The following is a 16,957-nucleotide window of genomic DNA, read 5'->3' as shown; positions in this document are numbered from 1 at the left end:
CCCCTCCTACTCGATCAACTACTCGATCCATATACTCGACCAAGGGTGACCATCTCTACAAGACTTGTTGAGCTATCAAAGCGTCTTCGGATCCTCCTCATTCCCCACTCAACCAGACATATGAGCATACAGATAGGAGAGGATGAAGCATCTAGTCGACCAATTGATCACTCGGAGCATAGACACAAAGGCGCAGACTTTGCAGCACCCTCTTTACTCGATCCCCAAGGTCGAGTATTCGCCCAAACCGCCTCAAGTCTCTTGTCTTCTAGTGAATCTAGGGTTTCAACATTTTAGTATAAATAGATCACTTTGGGATTTGTCCAAAGGATCTATGCTTTATCTATTAGTTTTTCTTTGTGTTTATGAATGTTGAAACTTTAATTACTCTTAATCTATTTCGTTTTTGCATTTGTTTGTTTAAGTATAGTTGTTTAGCTTGTTTAGATCTACATTTTGGTATAATTTTAGTAATTTCTGGGTTTGTGTTCTTAAGAATGTTGCTTGAGTAGTGATTAGGGTTCTTGACGATGGATTAGATTAGGGTAATCTCTAGGTTAGTTAGGTGGTTAGTGTTTAGGTTTATACCCTTCTGGATTCGCTTGGCCCCTATGCGATTTTTGCTGGCTAATGTGGAGATCCGATCATAGACGTCCAGCGTCCAAAAGACGTTCAAATGGATATCTGACCTACGAATTCAAGAGATATGTAGACTCGACCAAGGGATTGGCTTGTCTGCCTATTAGCTTTGGTAGATTGTTTCTTAAACCATGCTATGCTATGTTTCATCAACGAGAGTTGAGATTAGGAAGTGGTAAAGTTATGGGGATCTTTGTCACAAGAGTGGATTGACCCGGTTTTTGAATCTATCGTCATGGGTATCTACCTTTCGCCTATTAGCCATTTGATGAACCCTAGAGTTGCCCTTATCAATGAATCCATCCTTAGAACTTCTATTAGATTGATTTGTATCCCTTGTTGATTGCACTTTTATTTACCTGTTATTTGTATCCTCTGTTTATTGCATTTTAGTTCTTAATTTTGTCACCTGTTGGTTCTACTCGACCCAATGATCGAGTAGGGCTGTTAAGTTCTCATTTTTACTTGTTTGAATCTTGACCTAGGATTGTTACTAGAAACCCACCATCTTTATAATCTGGCTTGACTTAGTTGTTTTTGTACACATCTTGATTGCTAGCAATATAGTGGACTGGATTGACACCCTCTATAACTGCATCGACATGTTTGTGTTTTAGAGGAATTGAACTGAAACTCACATGCAGAACTTCAATGGCCAAGTTCAATGGCACATGCTTCTCAACATCAAACTTCACAGGATGCTGCATCTGAAAGTTGATACACATGACTCGGAAACCGAATGTAGAACTTTGCCTCAGGTTTCAAAGCAAGCTGCAGAATATGCTCATACACCATTTGCCAAAGTCAAAAGCCAACTTTTGTGCAATCTGATACACAAGCAAAGCCGTGTCTATACTTGCATATCCCTCGCTGGTTGTTGGAGACCAATTTCTGCACGAAAACTTTAACAGCTTCCTATAGTTTTTCGAGAAGGTGCTCATGGGAGGAGTCTGAAGAACCTTCACTTGTCCATCAGTAAGATAGTTGGTGACCTCATCATCAATCAAACCAATAATTTGCAACTGTTAAGCTCTGGCATCAACTGATTGTAGACCAAACAAAACTTTGATCTTGGCAGGAGAGAATTCGTACTCCATGCCTCGCACACATACCTTGACAGAATCGTCTTCGACCTCTTGTTAGCATCATGAGTGATAAGTCGCAAGCGGTGAAAGCCAACTTCATCAGCAACACTTGAACCAGCAGCTTCCTTCCCTTTTTTAGTCTTCTGTCTTTTCACCTTCTTCACAGCACCAGACTGTTTCCTTTTCAGCAAACGCGAGGACACAGATAGATCCGTCGAGTTAGCAGCTGGTACGGATTCAAACAGAGATCTGGGACCACTTGAGGATTCTCGTTGTTGAGTGGTGAAACTTGGTCACACGTCTGGCTTTTGGCTCAGCAGGAATGGGTGTCTCAGATCTATGAATAGGAACAACAATAGATTCACACTCGGTGGCTCTGGAGATACGGCTGCCTGTTCATCTTGTTTCTCCTTGTGTGGAAGGTCAGATCTGAGAGGTGTCAGTTCGGGCTCAGCATACAACACCATAGCTTTGTTTAGATTTTCTTCCTCTTCAGCTTTCAGAGACTGTGATGGATCCTCCTCAGAGGCTGTTTCTGAAAGGTCCGACGACGGTCTCACAGATCTTTTTTGCACGAGCCGTTGAAGTCCAGAGAATATCGCATTCATCTTCAAGAAAGATTTAAACTTGATTCTCTTTGAGCACAAGTCTTCGAGTTAACGACTCCCTAGGCAGGTTTGATTTGACATGAGAAACCCTAACTCTTTTTCCCTCCAACCTAGACATTAAGTAATGGGCTTAATTTATTCATGGGCCTTCAAAACAAATGGGCTTAAACTATACCTAAAATAATTAGAGCCTGAAACACTAAACAAAAACATTAGTGCACACTTGCAAATAATCCCATTGATTCATATCATCCCATTCATCAACATCACATGTTAGAATAGTTCTGATTAAAAATCATTTAGCGAACAACCATTCACTCATGAACAGAGTTTAGTGACCCAGAAAGTTATTGAAACATGTGAGTACACTACGTTGGATTCAAAACATTTTTATACCTTTGAGATCTGTTCCGTGTTACGTGCCAACCAGTTGTTCAGAACTCAGCAAGAAGCTACCATAACCACTCATATCTTTGATAGATCAACTCTGGGTACAGTGGCTAGTCTTTCACACTGTCATGCCTTCAATTCAAGTAGATCAGCTCAACGTGTAACAGGCAGCTGGAATTTTCCTTTGGAGATTGCTCAAAGAATCAGGAGTGTGCTGCTTTTATTTCCACACTTCCTCAGATTTAGATACAACAGGGTTCTCCTTTTTTTTTAAACTTTGAATCCCTGTTGATCTATCAGTTTCATATCAGCAACATCACTTGACTTCTCAACTGCTGATATCAGTGCATGATGGTCACTTGACACCAAATTAGGCTTTAGATACCCTTAGTTTGGTTTGCACAATAAGTTGATCTCCTCAGCTCTTTGACCTCCTGTTAGACGACAACGTTTTACGGCTGACTACAGAATCAGCATGACAGGCAGCTATTTTCCACACATCTTTATTCACATAGTGTTGATCTTCTATTCATCCTTGGATTTCCATGGCCTGTTCTTGCATTTTTTGTTCCTGTCTTAGATCAACACATCTCACGAAACAGATTAGATCTCACGCACACCAATTAACTTTCTCAGATCATTGAGGCTAATAAACTCCAAGATTTTGGTACACAAATCAGATAGTTGATATTCAGTACTTAGATGATCAACTACTATCAGTTTCGCCTCAACAAGTTCACGAATGAAATGGTGTAATATATCAATATGCTTAGTGCGTGAATGTTGAACAAGATTATTTCTTATGTTTAATGCACTCTGATTATCACAATAAATTAGTAAAGAACCAGAGATCATACCATAGTCAGCTGCCATTTGTTTCATCCACATGATTTGAGTGTAGCAACTCCCTAGAGCAAAGTACTTTATTTCAACAATGGATAGAGACACAATATACTACTCCTTACTCTACCTCGAGACCATGTTGCTACCCATGAAGAAGCATCAACCACTTGTACTTCAACATTCTTCCATGGATCCAGTCCAGTCAGCATCTTGCACTGCATCAAACTCTTGTAATGGTATCTATGCATTGCAACTCCCCTGATATGTACAGAGACTCATCAACTTTGACTCTGGATATGTACAGACATATGTACAAACACCATCAGATTCAGTTCCAGATTCATCCGCCACAAGCAGGCTTGGTAACTTTCTCCCCCCGAATCCTTCGCATAGCATCATGTGGGATATGATTCGAACACTTACCAGACTGCTGCACCTTGCTACTAGTGGCAAAGTCCTGGCTATGTTGACACTTCAAATTCAGAAAACCTCTCTGAACAAACTACTTTGAATGTGGATTGGATGGATTCCACATGTAACAACAGTTACTAGTTCACACACTTTTGAGGGTCGTACGTCCTTGTTTATCAGCAGCATGACGGCAAACATCAGGTTTCTTCATCCAATCTTGACTAGATATACAAATATATCTGTGATATTTGTTTTGCTTCAGCAATTCAGTTACTCGATTGTAACACAAGTTACAACTAGCTGTAATCTCTCCTTGGTCACTATAGAAACATTTCCTCGTTCTTCTGCTCAACTGTTTGACACTCGACTGACTAATTCATGCTTCTGATCTTGTCCTTGCCTTTACATAACCAGACTTAGCAAAGTTGTAAACAAGAATAGCTCTATTCATAACCTTAGTTGAGGTACACGAATATCCACCATTACGATGAAGATCATCTTTCTTTATGTAGACTTGATTCCCTTGCTTATCGTTCTTGTGGCGATGCTTGTGGTGTCTGACTTGCGTAACACGATTCAGGAAGCTGTAACAATCAGCTCTGTAGTGTTTTCGACTTCCGCAATACCAACATCCTGTTCTTTTGCTCCTCAGATGATTGTGATCAACCTGATAATCTGAATGTCTCCAGTTATGAGTAGGCATACTCATGGTCAACGCCTTTCGAGCCTTCGAAGGTGCATCCATGCGATGTGCTTCTGCTGGTTGGATATCATCAGATTTCTCATCTGAAGTTGTCCCTTTGACAAAACGCGTTCCTCCTTTTGAACTTGCTCCATCATATTCAAGACCCCAAGTAACGTTTGAAGTTCTTCCAGCAGTCAGGAGCTTATCAAAGTCTTTAGTCCCCCTACTCAGCATCTTGATGTTTCTCAGGTTGTCTTCTACCTCCTTAGGATTTGATTCTCTCTTCACCAAGCTCCTTTTCAAGTGCAAAAACATTTTTCATCACAATTCCCTTTTCAGAAATGAGCTTGTGATGTTCCTTCCTTTTCAGAATCAACTCCTCAATTAGAATCCTGACTTTCTCCAAAGTGAATCCAGGCTCATCGTTCACTGAATCAGTATCATACGCCTGCATCATCCCAACGACCTGTTCCGACTTTAATGAATTTGAGTTCAGAGATACATCAATCTCTGACTTGTGTGACTGAAGCTTGTCTGGCAGACTCTTGAGAAATGTTTTCACCATCTTCTTGTCCTTGTACGTTTTTCCTAGGACAACAGCCTCTTGTGTGATGGAGCTCAGTTTGTCGGTGAAGTCATCCACAGATTCTTCAACTTCCATGGTCAGATTCACAAACTCTAACGCAAGCATGTCCAGACAAGTACGCTTCACATTGCTGGTGCCTTTGAATGAGTCTTGCAGAATGTCCCATGCTTCTTTTGCTGATAAGCATCCTTGAACTTGAGTGAACTTATTCATTGGCAAAGATCCAAGAATCACAGACAGTGCCTAAGAGTTGTGATTGGCTGTTGTGTTCTCATCCGGAGTTCATTCAGTCCTTGATTTCAACACAGTGTCTCCCTTTGCATCCTTTGTGGTAGGAGGCGTCCAACCATCTTCTACTGCAAACCATGCATCCATGTCAATACTTTGAATTGATTGCCTGATAAAAACCTACCAATACCCGTACTGCTTAGCATCTAGCTTCAGTGGCTTAGGTATCGCAACGAACCGTTGTGCTTTCTCCATCCTTGTCGCAAGATCTCACTTGTTGAAAAGATTAACAAATTCTTTTATCAGGTGTCCTCTTTGGTACCAATTAAGAGGGTATAGAGGATACACAACACGCTGATTTTGTTTGAAACGCGTCAAACAAAAGCTTTTTACTTGTACTTATTGATAATAAATCTTTTACAAGGATTCCATTATCTCGGCAATTACTTGACCTATTCTACCTGAATGATCAACCCCGACTAAGAACATATCCAAGCCTAATCACTCCTAAGTTTCTTATCACACGCTTGTGAAGAGGAGGGATTAGAAACACCCACTTTCTAAGCTTTTGCTAGGCTTTGAAAGCTTTAAACGTATGGCAATATTCTAGAGTGCTTAGGCGGCTCAATGCCTACTCCTAGAATATTTATGCTATTCTCGCTAACCCTAATTCCTAGGATCTCTGAGAATCAATGAGCGGGATCTTTCTTGAATCGTCAAGCCTATCCCTTTCCTTGTTGGGATCTTCCTTGATCTTCAAGCCTATCCCTTTTTCCTTGTTCGAGATCCTCCTTGATATTCAAGCATATCTCTTTCCTTAACTTGTTGAGAAGAATATTCACCAAATCTTCTGAACCAACTTTCGTGTTTGATCACCACACCAATTCAACAAAGCTTCTTGGCACGTCACATCAACCACTCCAGCACCGCCATGTCAGCTCACGCGTCCATGTCAGCAACTCAAACGTTTGATGTAGATTTGATGCAGTGTCCTGATATCCAACAACTCCCTGATGTCCATTAGCTCGTTGATGTCAGAATCTGCATCTTCAATCTCCCCCTTTTTGACTTAGTTTGATACTCAAGCATCATTCTGGCTCAACCTAAAAAGATACTTAACAAACCAACCAAAAAGAAACATAAAATGCAATATCTAGCTAGAGATTAAAGCTTGTTCGTATCAGAATGTGTTAAGAACGCAAAAAATCAATAGCAACAGAAATCAAGTTCTTAACCGTTCACATCACTCACAAGGATTTTAACAACGAACTCCTCCAATACCAGGCAGTGAAACTATGTCTAAATTTAAAACGAATTAAATTGAAACAAGTCTCCCCCATAAACAGTGAACACTACTCAACTAGTAATTAGTCAACTACTCATCAAATGATCAGTCAACTATGAACATTACTAAGTAATCAGCAGTTAGTCAAACTCCCCCACAATCAAGCATTCTATAAACAAGACTCATCTCCCCCTGCTTGAGTGCACAACTAAGTTAAAAACAACTAGTTACAGAAGATCTACATCAAGATAAGTAGTTAGAAACACTTACCTGATATTAGTGTATCGTGAAAACACTTTGATGACCAACCACTTCTCAGACTACTGCAGCCAAAACCGGGTTTGATTTCACCAGCCGTGTGACTCAACTAAAAGTTATATAAACGGTTAGCTTGAATTTCCGAAAAACTGACTAAAACTTAAATCATTCAAAATGTAAAGTCTAATACACCCTCATAAGTCTTCTAAAACTCAATGAGATTTTAATACAGTGTATCTACTGAAAAAGGATTAAAAAATAAATAAATTTAAAAGTCTTACCAAAACTGATTTATTAAGTGTTGTTTATTTATTAAAAAACTTAAAAATTATAGAAAACCTAAAAACTAATCTTAATTGGAATATACTGAGACAACTTCTTCATGTACACCAGTGGACTACCATGTGGTGTGCTTTTTGCCTCCCCACATCGACACTCTCATGTGGGGTTACATTTTAATGCAACATACCAAAAATATAACAAAATTCTCAAATCTAATTCTGTTTGTTCATGATGATGTATTATTTGATTGATAACATGAATTGTTGCATGTGATAAGATGGTTAATCAATCACAAAATAATGATCTACATATACATTTTTTGGTAGACGTTTTGGCCAAAAATCCCTTAACTATTTACTAATTACATTTAGGTCCTTACAAATTATATCTTAACCAAATATTCTATTACCAAAAATTTACAATTTGTTAGTTTGCATTAAATATTTAAATTAACTTTGTCCTATATTACATATTTAGTCCCTACAAAACCTATCTAGGTTTATATCCTTAATTAAATCTTATCATTATTGAACTACATTCAATTAATTACGAATTTCCTAAATTTTATCTATCTACATTAAATATAAATATATGCTTTTTCTTTCACTTTTAGTTGTTCTTATATCTAATTTATTTGATTTTATATAATATATATATAGTTAATAAAATATAAGATTTTTTCTGCATATGATGTAATTCAAATGTTTTAAAACAGACATATATTACTCAATCGATGAAGAAAAAAAAGTAAGTGTAAAAGGTCTCACATTGCTTAAGAAATTAGGCAATGGTTCAGAGTCTTATTATAAAAAGAACCAAAATGATTTTGAATAAGAATGAACTGGAAGTTTGATTTATCAGGCATCCAAAAATAAAAATGTTATCCGGTTTACTGTGATTCTCTATTTTAAAGAACTTAATCTTTAAAAAATTCAAAATATTATTAATATTTTAAATTTCTTAAAACTTAAATATCAAAAAATTTATAACTTTGGAAAAATTATACTTTATTAAAAAAATTAAATATATTAATATTGGACAATATACAACGGATGAAATTCTATATATAACAATTAAAATATAATTATAAAGTTTGGATCAATATTATTAATATTTTTTTAATTTCAATATCATAAACATTTAAAATTTAGAAAAATAACAAAATGATGTTTAATTTCACGTGACAGAATTATATAGTGGGACGAGTTTGAGTTGATATTAATACAGGATGGTATGTACTATAGGTGAAATCCTATAATTAACAATCAAATATAATTATACAATTTTAAAAACTAAACCAAAGTTACAATATTAAAATATATATATAACTTGAAATTTTAAATTTTTTAGTTTTAAAATTGTTCCAAGGTGTATTATACGTGAAAAAAATAACATATGTCTATAGATCATCTTAAAGACAAAATTCATTTTTTGATAAAAATATACACATGTGGTATATCTTTTAATATGTTACTAGGTCAGTACCCGTGTTACGCACGGTATCTTATGTTTAGTCAATAATCAAATCTCAGTTCTGTGTATTCCACAGAAACTTTACTTTATTTTCATTATCTGTAAACATGTAGTTGTATATCATGTATTATTGGTATCAACTAAATATATTTAGTCTAGTCAAACCATATTTTGTTTAGTATATGTAGTTTCCTCGGTTTGTAGCATGGAAAATATATGTCTATAGTTGGTATGTACATTTGGGAACGTAATTGTATATTTTGTATATGTAGGTGTACACATAGTAGTTTTGTACGTTTTCATGTATGTAATTAATATAGAAGTTTAACATTATCTCATAATCAAAAAATTTCTAATTTTATATATGTTTATATTTACAGAATGTGAAACTAACATTTTTTGATACAATAATTATGTTAAATGAGACATAAGCCATTTTTGTACATAAATAGATTTTACTAAATTTTGCAATTTGATAGTGAACGACGAATAAATAAATATGTTGAGTTAGATATATATAGTAATAATAGGTAATATATAGTAACATTCTTATTTATTTTAGGCAGAATAATATTAAATTTAGTCAATAATAGCGATGCGATATTGTAAGATATCAAATTTTAGAAGATATTATAAATTGGAAATATGTAAAAGTCTTAACCAAAATCATACACAATAAATAACAAAACGACCATTAGACCGGTACCAAAAAATAAAATAGAAACTTGTTCATACAGAAATAAAAATAATACAAGACCGAGTTCATAAAGATAAACACAAAAACATAATTTTAAATCGATGTTCAACCGCCATTCCTTGCACCTTCATCACGGAACCTACAAAACAAATAAATGTGGCATGCAATTATCAATAATAATATTACATTCCGTTTATACAATTACTGATAGGTCTATAATTTGCATGTTTTACACATCCTATTATCACCATTTTGAGTCTAGTTTCATCCATCTTTCATAACATTCACCATCATTTTTGTACATTTTGCATCTTTAGTCGAGTCTAGGACTAGTCTTGCATACATTCTGCATCTTGGAGTTGTTTCAGGTGTTTTGGAGCTATTGGTGCTCAGAAAGAGGAAAAACAGAACAGAAAATCACACTTCCACCAACATACTCGATCACCAGTGGCAGAGAGGGAAGCAGTCAGCTCAGCAGTCCATCCAGACACTTCTACTCGATCCCAGAGGAGACCATACAGTCCATTCTGCCAGATATACTCGATCGCAGAGGAGAGGAGGCAGTCCATTCTGCAATTCTACTCTATCGCAGAGGCGACCAGGCAGTCCACTTTGCCAGTCCACCAGTTATACTCGATCACAGAGGAGAAGAACCAGTCCATCCTGACAGCTGACACACTTACTCGATCACAGAGGCCAAGAAGCAGCCCAAACCATTCTGTCAACCAACCTACTCGACCACCACCTCGACCCTGTGATCAATCCGCACTCAACCAGACAACCTGAGCATCAAAAAGAGAAGAGAAAAGAAAGCCCATTCGAAGCCCATTCGAATTCCATCAGGAAGCCCACTTTAAGCCAACACTCTTGATCACGCCGTCCATGGTCCGTTAAGTGGGCTCGAAGCCCGCTTTCTTATCTTAGTATAAATAAGTCTCTAAGGGTTTCGCCCTGAGACATGCACGTTTAGAGACACAAATTTCGCACTATTATTCAGCAGCCGCCTTTCATTCCTGCAACTTTGTATTTCAACTTTTCTTCTAAGTTATTCAGATTTTACTTTCATTTGCTTGTTCATCTTTGTTTCATTCCCTTTAATATTTTTAGTATGCAATCTTCAATCGTTTAAGCATGTTGTCTGAGTAGTGATTAGAATTTCTGAGGATGGGACAAAGTAGTTGTGGAACCCCTGGTCGAATCTGTTGATTAAGTGTAGATTTATTGAATCCCTTCTGGATTAGTTGTGTTTACTGCTTATTCCTTTCTTATCAACTGGAATCTGATCCCAGACGTTCCAGCGCCCATAAGGCGTTTAATGGAACGTTGGATCTACTAATTCCAGTGATAATCGTCTCTATCCCAAGGGATTAGCCGTTTAGAGCGGTTATTGGCTTTAACAGTCGGTTCTTATTGTCTTCTTAGTTAGAGATCCCTAATGGGAATTAGGTCAGTGTCTAGCTATGCTTGAGGATTTCTATTACGGGAGTTAATTAATCTGTTGTTGACTTTGTTGTCTAGGGATACCTTAATTGAGATTTGTTAACCAAGTGAATTGATTAGAGAGACCACACTATTCGATTACCCTATCCTTAGGAGTTCCTCATCCATTTAATTTCTCTGTTTACTTACCTGCTTGATTCACTTGCTATTGAATTTTAGTATTTTTTGTTTTCAACCATTCTACTCGATCACACGAGTCTACTAACAGTGAGACTGCGTGATAGAGTAAACTGGTCCATTTCTGCATTTTCAATCTCTGTCATCCTGTTGTACTCGATCACAGGGTCCCTTCTGGCAGTCGACCCTGCGATCGAGTATTTCGGTCATTTCTGTGACTTTTTACTGTTTTCTGCATCAACACTAGGACTGTTAGAAAACCAACCAAATTCTGCTTGGCTTGACTTAGCAACTTCTGATCATATCTCATGTGTCTGCATCACACCCATTTGGATTGACACCTAAAATACTTCAACGATAGGATAGTGTTTTAAGATTAATTGAGTAAAAACCTACTATCAATTACTAATAACGAAATGTAATAATATACGAATATATCAAAACTTACATCTCATGGATCTGGTTAGACTTGGGAATATCAGGATCCGGAAAGACGGTTGATATCGGGCCTGCGGTGCAAACACGTACGTTCTTTGGACCATCAAAATAACGGTCAATCTTCCACCACCCAAGAACAACGACAATAACTCCACCACCATATCGACGATAGTTATGATCAAAGTCAAGAGCTTCCTTCTTAGTAGCTAGACATTCCAAAACACGATTTCTAAACAGATAATAAAAAATAGTATTAGAATAGTTTAATTTAGGTAATTCAAATTAAACTAACAAAGACGGAAACTTACTCATTGTCACTTATTTTGAAAGTTAACGTCAAATAATCGACGTGGTTTTGCTTAAGTCTAGTGTTTATCAATTCTCCAACATCATAGATCGCTCCCACCAAGTCTCCAAAAAATTACAGAAATTAATTAAAATAAATCAGAGTCAAATTTATACGATTGATATTGAATATGACAAAACTAATGAACACTAAGATGCATGATATAAAATAATGCACACAACAAATTCATAAAAATCTCACCGACTAAAACAGATGTATCGATTTCATCATCGATAATCGAAGAGAAGGATGCTAGACGATAATGCAGAATAGCGGGTACCGGACTTGTTAATATGACGACAGTGTCAACAGCAAATCGAATTTTGAAGGCATGAGTTGTTGGCCTGACAGGACTTTGGTTATCAACAACTCCAAAACTCGTTATCGTTACCCATTCTCTTTCATTAATAAAATCTTTATAGTGATCCAACATCTTGTATCAAACAGTATCTTCAATAGTCATACCCTACGGATCAAACATACTAATCAAAACTCTAAAACATGCAAACCTAAAATTTTCATAACCAAACAGTCAAAACTTACATGTTCATCGGCGAGAATCAAACCCATAACCTTTGAAGATGGAACCAGCGGAACTAAGAATGTCCGCACAACTCTCACACGAATACACCATCCTGTAATAGACAGTTTCAACAGAGTAAGAGCATGAAACGATTCCATCATTTCGCTGAAACTTTTAAGTTATTTTTTTTATTCATTTTATGAGATGCTAATGATAACGATATATATATAAGAAAGACTAAAACACCGTAGAGGCAGGTTAGACGCAACTTTCAAAATAGTAATAATAGTCACGACGTTTCAAGTCACTTATTAATCTAGAAGATACGGTAATATATTTTTAATAACTCAATTATTAATAACATGGTAAATTTGTCGATTCTCATAAATTAGGAAAATTATAAAAATATTTTATCGTTATTCTTAATTGGAGTTGTTATATAAATACCAATTGTCTTAACACTACAAGAAAACAAGCGATTAACGACCTACAAGTCAGTCATTTCGTAGTCGTAAATAATGATAATACGACCAATCTGCGACTAATGACTGTAGTCAGTAATCCATAGTCGCTAAGTATAGGGGTGGTTAATTAGTCGTTGGTCAACGACAATAATACGACAATAGCCTAAACAGTACAAGTTCGTCGTTACGTAGTCGTACTAAATCGGCGACTACTTGACGACCATCTTACGATTAATCATACTGTACAGAGTGTGTCAGAACATGGAGTCGTTTAGTAGTCGTTAATAACGTATGACGACTTTACGACTACGTTGCGATTAAATATTCTAAACCCTGGGTATGTTTCCAGTTGTCGTAAAATAGTCGTAAAATTTTGTACGACTGTTTGACGATTAATTGTACTTTACCAAGGATTTGAAACTTTTAGTCATATCATAGTCGTATAAGTATATACGACTATTGGACGTCTGTTTTACAATTAGATTATGACTAATTTGGTTAGTCTGATAATTGTCCTAAAGTTATGTGACTAATTGACGACTATGCTGCAACTAAATTGCTACTTATTTACTAGTTTTTTGCGACTAATAGTTTGGTCCGAATAAGGATTTGGTCATCAATTGTTGGGTTTCTTGTTTGTTGTTTAAAGTCATCAATTGTTCTTGTTTGTTATTTGATATGCTATAACATATGAAAAGACACTACTCATATATTGAAAATCAAGTTCAAAACATAAAATTATCTTGTTTCTACATACAACTTATTGAAAGATACAACTAGTGTTTGGAAACCTAAAATCTATGGATCATTAGATGGTGGAGTAATTGGGATACGCTCTGTGGATGTGGAAGAGTGTGTGGCGATGAAGTCCAAGAACTGCGGATCGGTTTGGCAGAGATACTTCTCGACCAAGGACAAGTGCTTGAGCTTGTCCTTTTGCTCAGCTGTGACTCGGGCTGACTCGGCTTCTCGGGCAGCAATCTCAGCATCTCGCTTCTCGTTATATGCAGCTTGCTCTTCAATTTGCCGCTGAGCTTCCTACAGCCGTTCTTCTAAGGCTTTAAAGGTTGAGTCTCCGGGGAGTTGGCGGTTGGCACTGCCTAGAGTTTCTTTAAGACATCCAAGTCCATAAGGATTGCCTCTTGTATCCCTTTCTGTGGACTGCAAGAAATAAAGAGGAAGATAATTAGTGACAGATCCTCAAAGTCTCTAAGACTCTGAAAAAGACAAAGAACATCTTACCTCGAGAAATATGGTTGTATACTCATCTAGTGTGAGATCCCGAGGAAGTGAAGAGCCATCAGACACAGCAGAAGCAGCCGCTTCTAGTTCAGATAACTTCTCTCTCACATTTTGCTCATACGCCAGAGCAATCTTCTCTGCCTTCTGATCAACATAAGTCCCATCCGACTTAGTGTGTGTCTGGATGAACACCTCACCAAGAGGGACAGGTCTTCCCATTTTTTCTTCTTGCAAACACAGATCACAATCTTCATTACTATCAACAGACTAAACATCACACAGTAAAACGAACATCACTAAAACACATGGGAAGATTGCGGAAACACTTACCAATTCAATTTGGATTTCTTGGAAAGACTTTGGCCCAGAGTAGTGGACGTGAGGACCGAGACCATTACGGTCAGAGAGACGAGCTTTGGAATAGGTCTTACTCCTTTTTTTTGCTTCTTCTGTGTCCCAGTAAGCACACATTGTTCCCCACAGAGTTTCTCCAATCCATGAAGGCTGCTCTCGAGTTCTCCTATCGGTGCTAACCATGTCCTTCAAGCGCCTCTTAACGATCTCATTAAAGTAGTATTGGACTGTCCCTGTTATTCAGGGATCCCAGTGGTGAGTTTTCTACAAAAAAAGTGTGAAGTTAGTGAACACTTGACAGATTAAATAGTAAAGTCTAAAGAAAGTTGGAGAAATACAAGAAGCTTACCGCAAACTCTAAAAACAATCTTTCTCTTTTATCCAATGGCACACAGGACCAATTATAGTAGGGAGCATTGAACTTTTGAGTAAAAATCCTTGTGATCTTTCTAACCAATTTAGATCCTCTGTCGCGAGTAAACCTCCAAACACATGCAACACAGACAGAAGTAAACATGTTTAAAATCCAAAACACTACAACTACAGTAGACTATATAACTGAACAAGAGGCAATCTACAAGATTCTAGACAAGTATAAGCCGACAAGATCACACACAGAACACAATAGTCAACATAACAAGATCACACACAGTAAAGAACTTAACAAGATTCTAGACAAGTATAGAACAAAGGCAGATCCTCAATGTCTAAGCCGAAAACATGCTAATTTCAACAATCAACAAATGTTCCACAATAGTCTATGATTCACAACAGAACACAATAGTCAACATAACAAGATCACACACAGTAAAGAACTTAACAAGATTCTATAAAAGTATAGAACAAAGACAGATCCTCAATGTCAAAGCCGAAAACATGCTAAGTTCAACAATCAACAAATGTTCCACAATTATGTTCATGATTCACAACAGAACACAATAAAGAACATAACAAGAGCAGACACAGTGAAGAACTTAACAAGATCACACACGAGTATAGAACAAAGGCAGATTCTACTATGTTACACAACCCATAACAAACATCCAATTCCAACAACCATCATTCACAACTATGTTCCACAACAAGCCATTCTACATAACAGAACACGAGTTACACTGCACAGGCTGAGAACACGAGAATAAAATAGAGGAAGAGAACATACCACTCGGTTTTTGGTTTGGGAATCGGAGACAAGACACAACACCACAGCTCCCTGTTTGGCACGGAGAGTGTCGCTTGCAGAGCCACCGCCGAGTCTTCTTGTAGCTCCGGCAACGTCCCAGGAACTTACTCTTGGAAGTTGTTCCCTTGAGATGAAGGGTGGCTGTTTGCTGGAGCGTCTGAATCTGGCGACTGAGGAGGATCTTACTGAGCTGGCGCTGTTGGCGGCGGATTGTAGTGGACCTCTTCAGATAGAGGCGGAGGAGCTTGACGTTGTGGTTGAGTCGTTGAGTTCTGGAACAGTTGAAGAGGCGGTGGATAGTTGCGGACGTGGGGGCCAGACGTTGAAGGGCCATGTTGTTGAGCCGGCTCCGTCGCAGGAACTTGAACCGCCGGCGCCGGAGTGAAGTTGTATTGGGGAGGAAGATTCGCCGGTCTTGATCCGCCGGCGCCGGCTCTCTGAGTGACGTTCGGCGTCGTCTTACGCTTTCGGGAGCCATCTCGACCGGCGATAGGCATGATAGATCGACGGAGAATATTGAAAAGAAGAAGAAGAAGACGACGAAGCAGCTCGAAGAGGTTGAAGGTGAGAGATCGAAGAAGATCGATCGATCTTAGCAGAAGAAGAAGAAGATCGATCTTAGAAGGAGAAATGATTGAGAATTGGGGATTAGGGTTTGAGAGATGAAGAAGATCGAGAATTGGGATTAGGGTTTGAGAGATGTAGAAGATCAAGAATTGGGATTAGGGTTTGAGAGATGAAGAAGAGCGAGAATTGGGGATTAGGACTAGGGTTTGAGAGATGAAGAACTTCGAGAATTGGGGATTAGGGTTTGAGAGATGAAGAAGAAGAAGAAGAGGAAGTTGGATCGAAGAGAAATGACTAAGTGTTTGGCTCAAAGAGAAAGGAAGTTTGGATCGAAGAGAAATGACTAAGTATTCGCATAATTGTCGCATAATTGTCGCATAATCATTTGGGTTTGGGCCTCGAAATTTGAAGCCCTACTAATTAAATCAGCGTCAGTGAATAGTCGCAATTTTGTCGCCTATTACACTGGGTTTGGGCTTCAAAATTTCAAAGCCCAACAAATCAAAATGGTGTCGTAAAAAGGTCGCATTTTTGTCATAAAATAATAATGGGTTTGGGCTTCAACATTTAGAAGCCCAAAATATCAAACATTTGTCGGCCAATAATCGCAATAACGTCGCCTATAATAATGGGTTTTGGCCTCAAAATTTAAAAGCCCACAAAACAAACTTTTGTCGGTATTTAGTCGCATTATGGACGCCTATAATAATGGGTTTGGGCCTCGAAATTTAAAAGCCCCAACATATCAAACAT

General features: G+C 37.6%; 1 non-coding gene and 3 pseudogenes across 4 annotated transcripts; 1 reads left to right on the top strand and 3 right to left on the bottom strand.

Moving 5' to 3' along the window:
• Positions 1 to 1,455: 1,455 nt before the first annotated feature.
• AT2G10510 lies at positions 1,456 to 5,730 on the bottom strand (annotated as a pseudogene; the record flags this gene model as incomplete). The annotated part of the gene is made up of 1 exon: positions 1,456 to 5,730.
• AT2G05525 lies at positions 2,229 to 2,313 on the top strand. Its single transcript, NR_140085.1, has one exon. It is a non-coding gene; the product is annotated as an other RNA (small nucleolar RNA).
• Positions 5,731 to 11,531: 5,801 nt separating the features above from the next.
• Positions 11,532 to 12,552, bottom strand: AT2G10500 (annotated as a pseudogene; the record flags this gene model as incomplete). The annotated part of the gene is made up of 4 exons: positions 11,532 to 11,754; positions 11,834 to 11,936; positions 12,073 to 12,304; positions 12,415 to 12,552.
• A 1,104-nt stretch (positions 12,553 to 13,656) lies between these two features.
• AT2G10490 lies at positions 13,657 to 16,115 on the bottom strand (annotated as a pseudogene; the record flags this gene model as incomplete). The annotated part of the gene is made up of 1 exon: positions 13,657 to 16,115.
• Between the last annotated feature and the right edge of the window lie 842 nt (positions 16,116 to 16,957).

The sequence above is a fragment of the Arabidopsis thaliana genome, chromosome 2 (assembly GCF_000001735.4).
Source record: "Arabidopsis thaliana chromosome 2, partial sequence".
NCBI classification, from domain to species: Eukaryota; Viridiplantae; Streptophyta; class Magnoliopsida; order Brassicales; family Brassicaceae; genus Arabidopsis; species Arabidopsis thaliana.
Note: the sequence above shows the minus strand (reverse complement) of the source record. Positions and strands in the feature narration are given on the sequence as shown.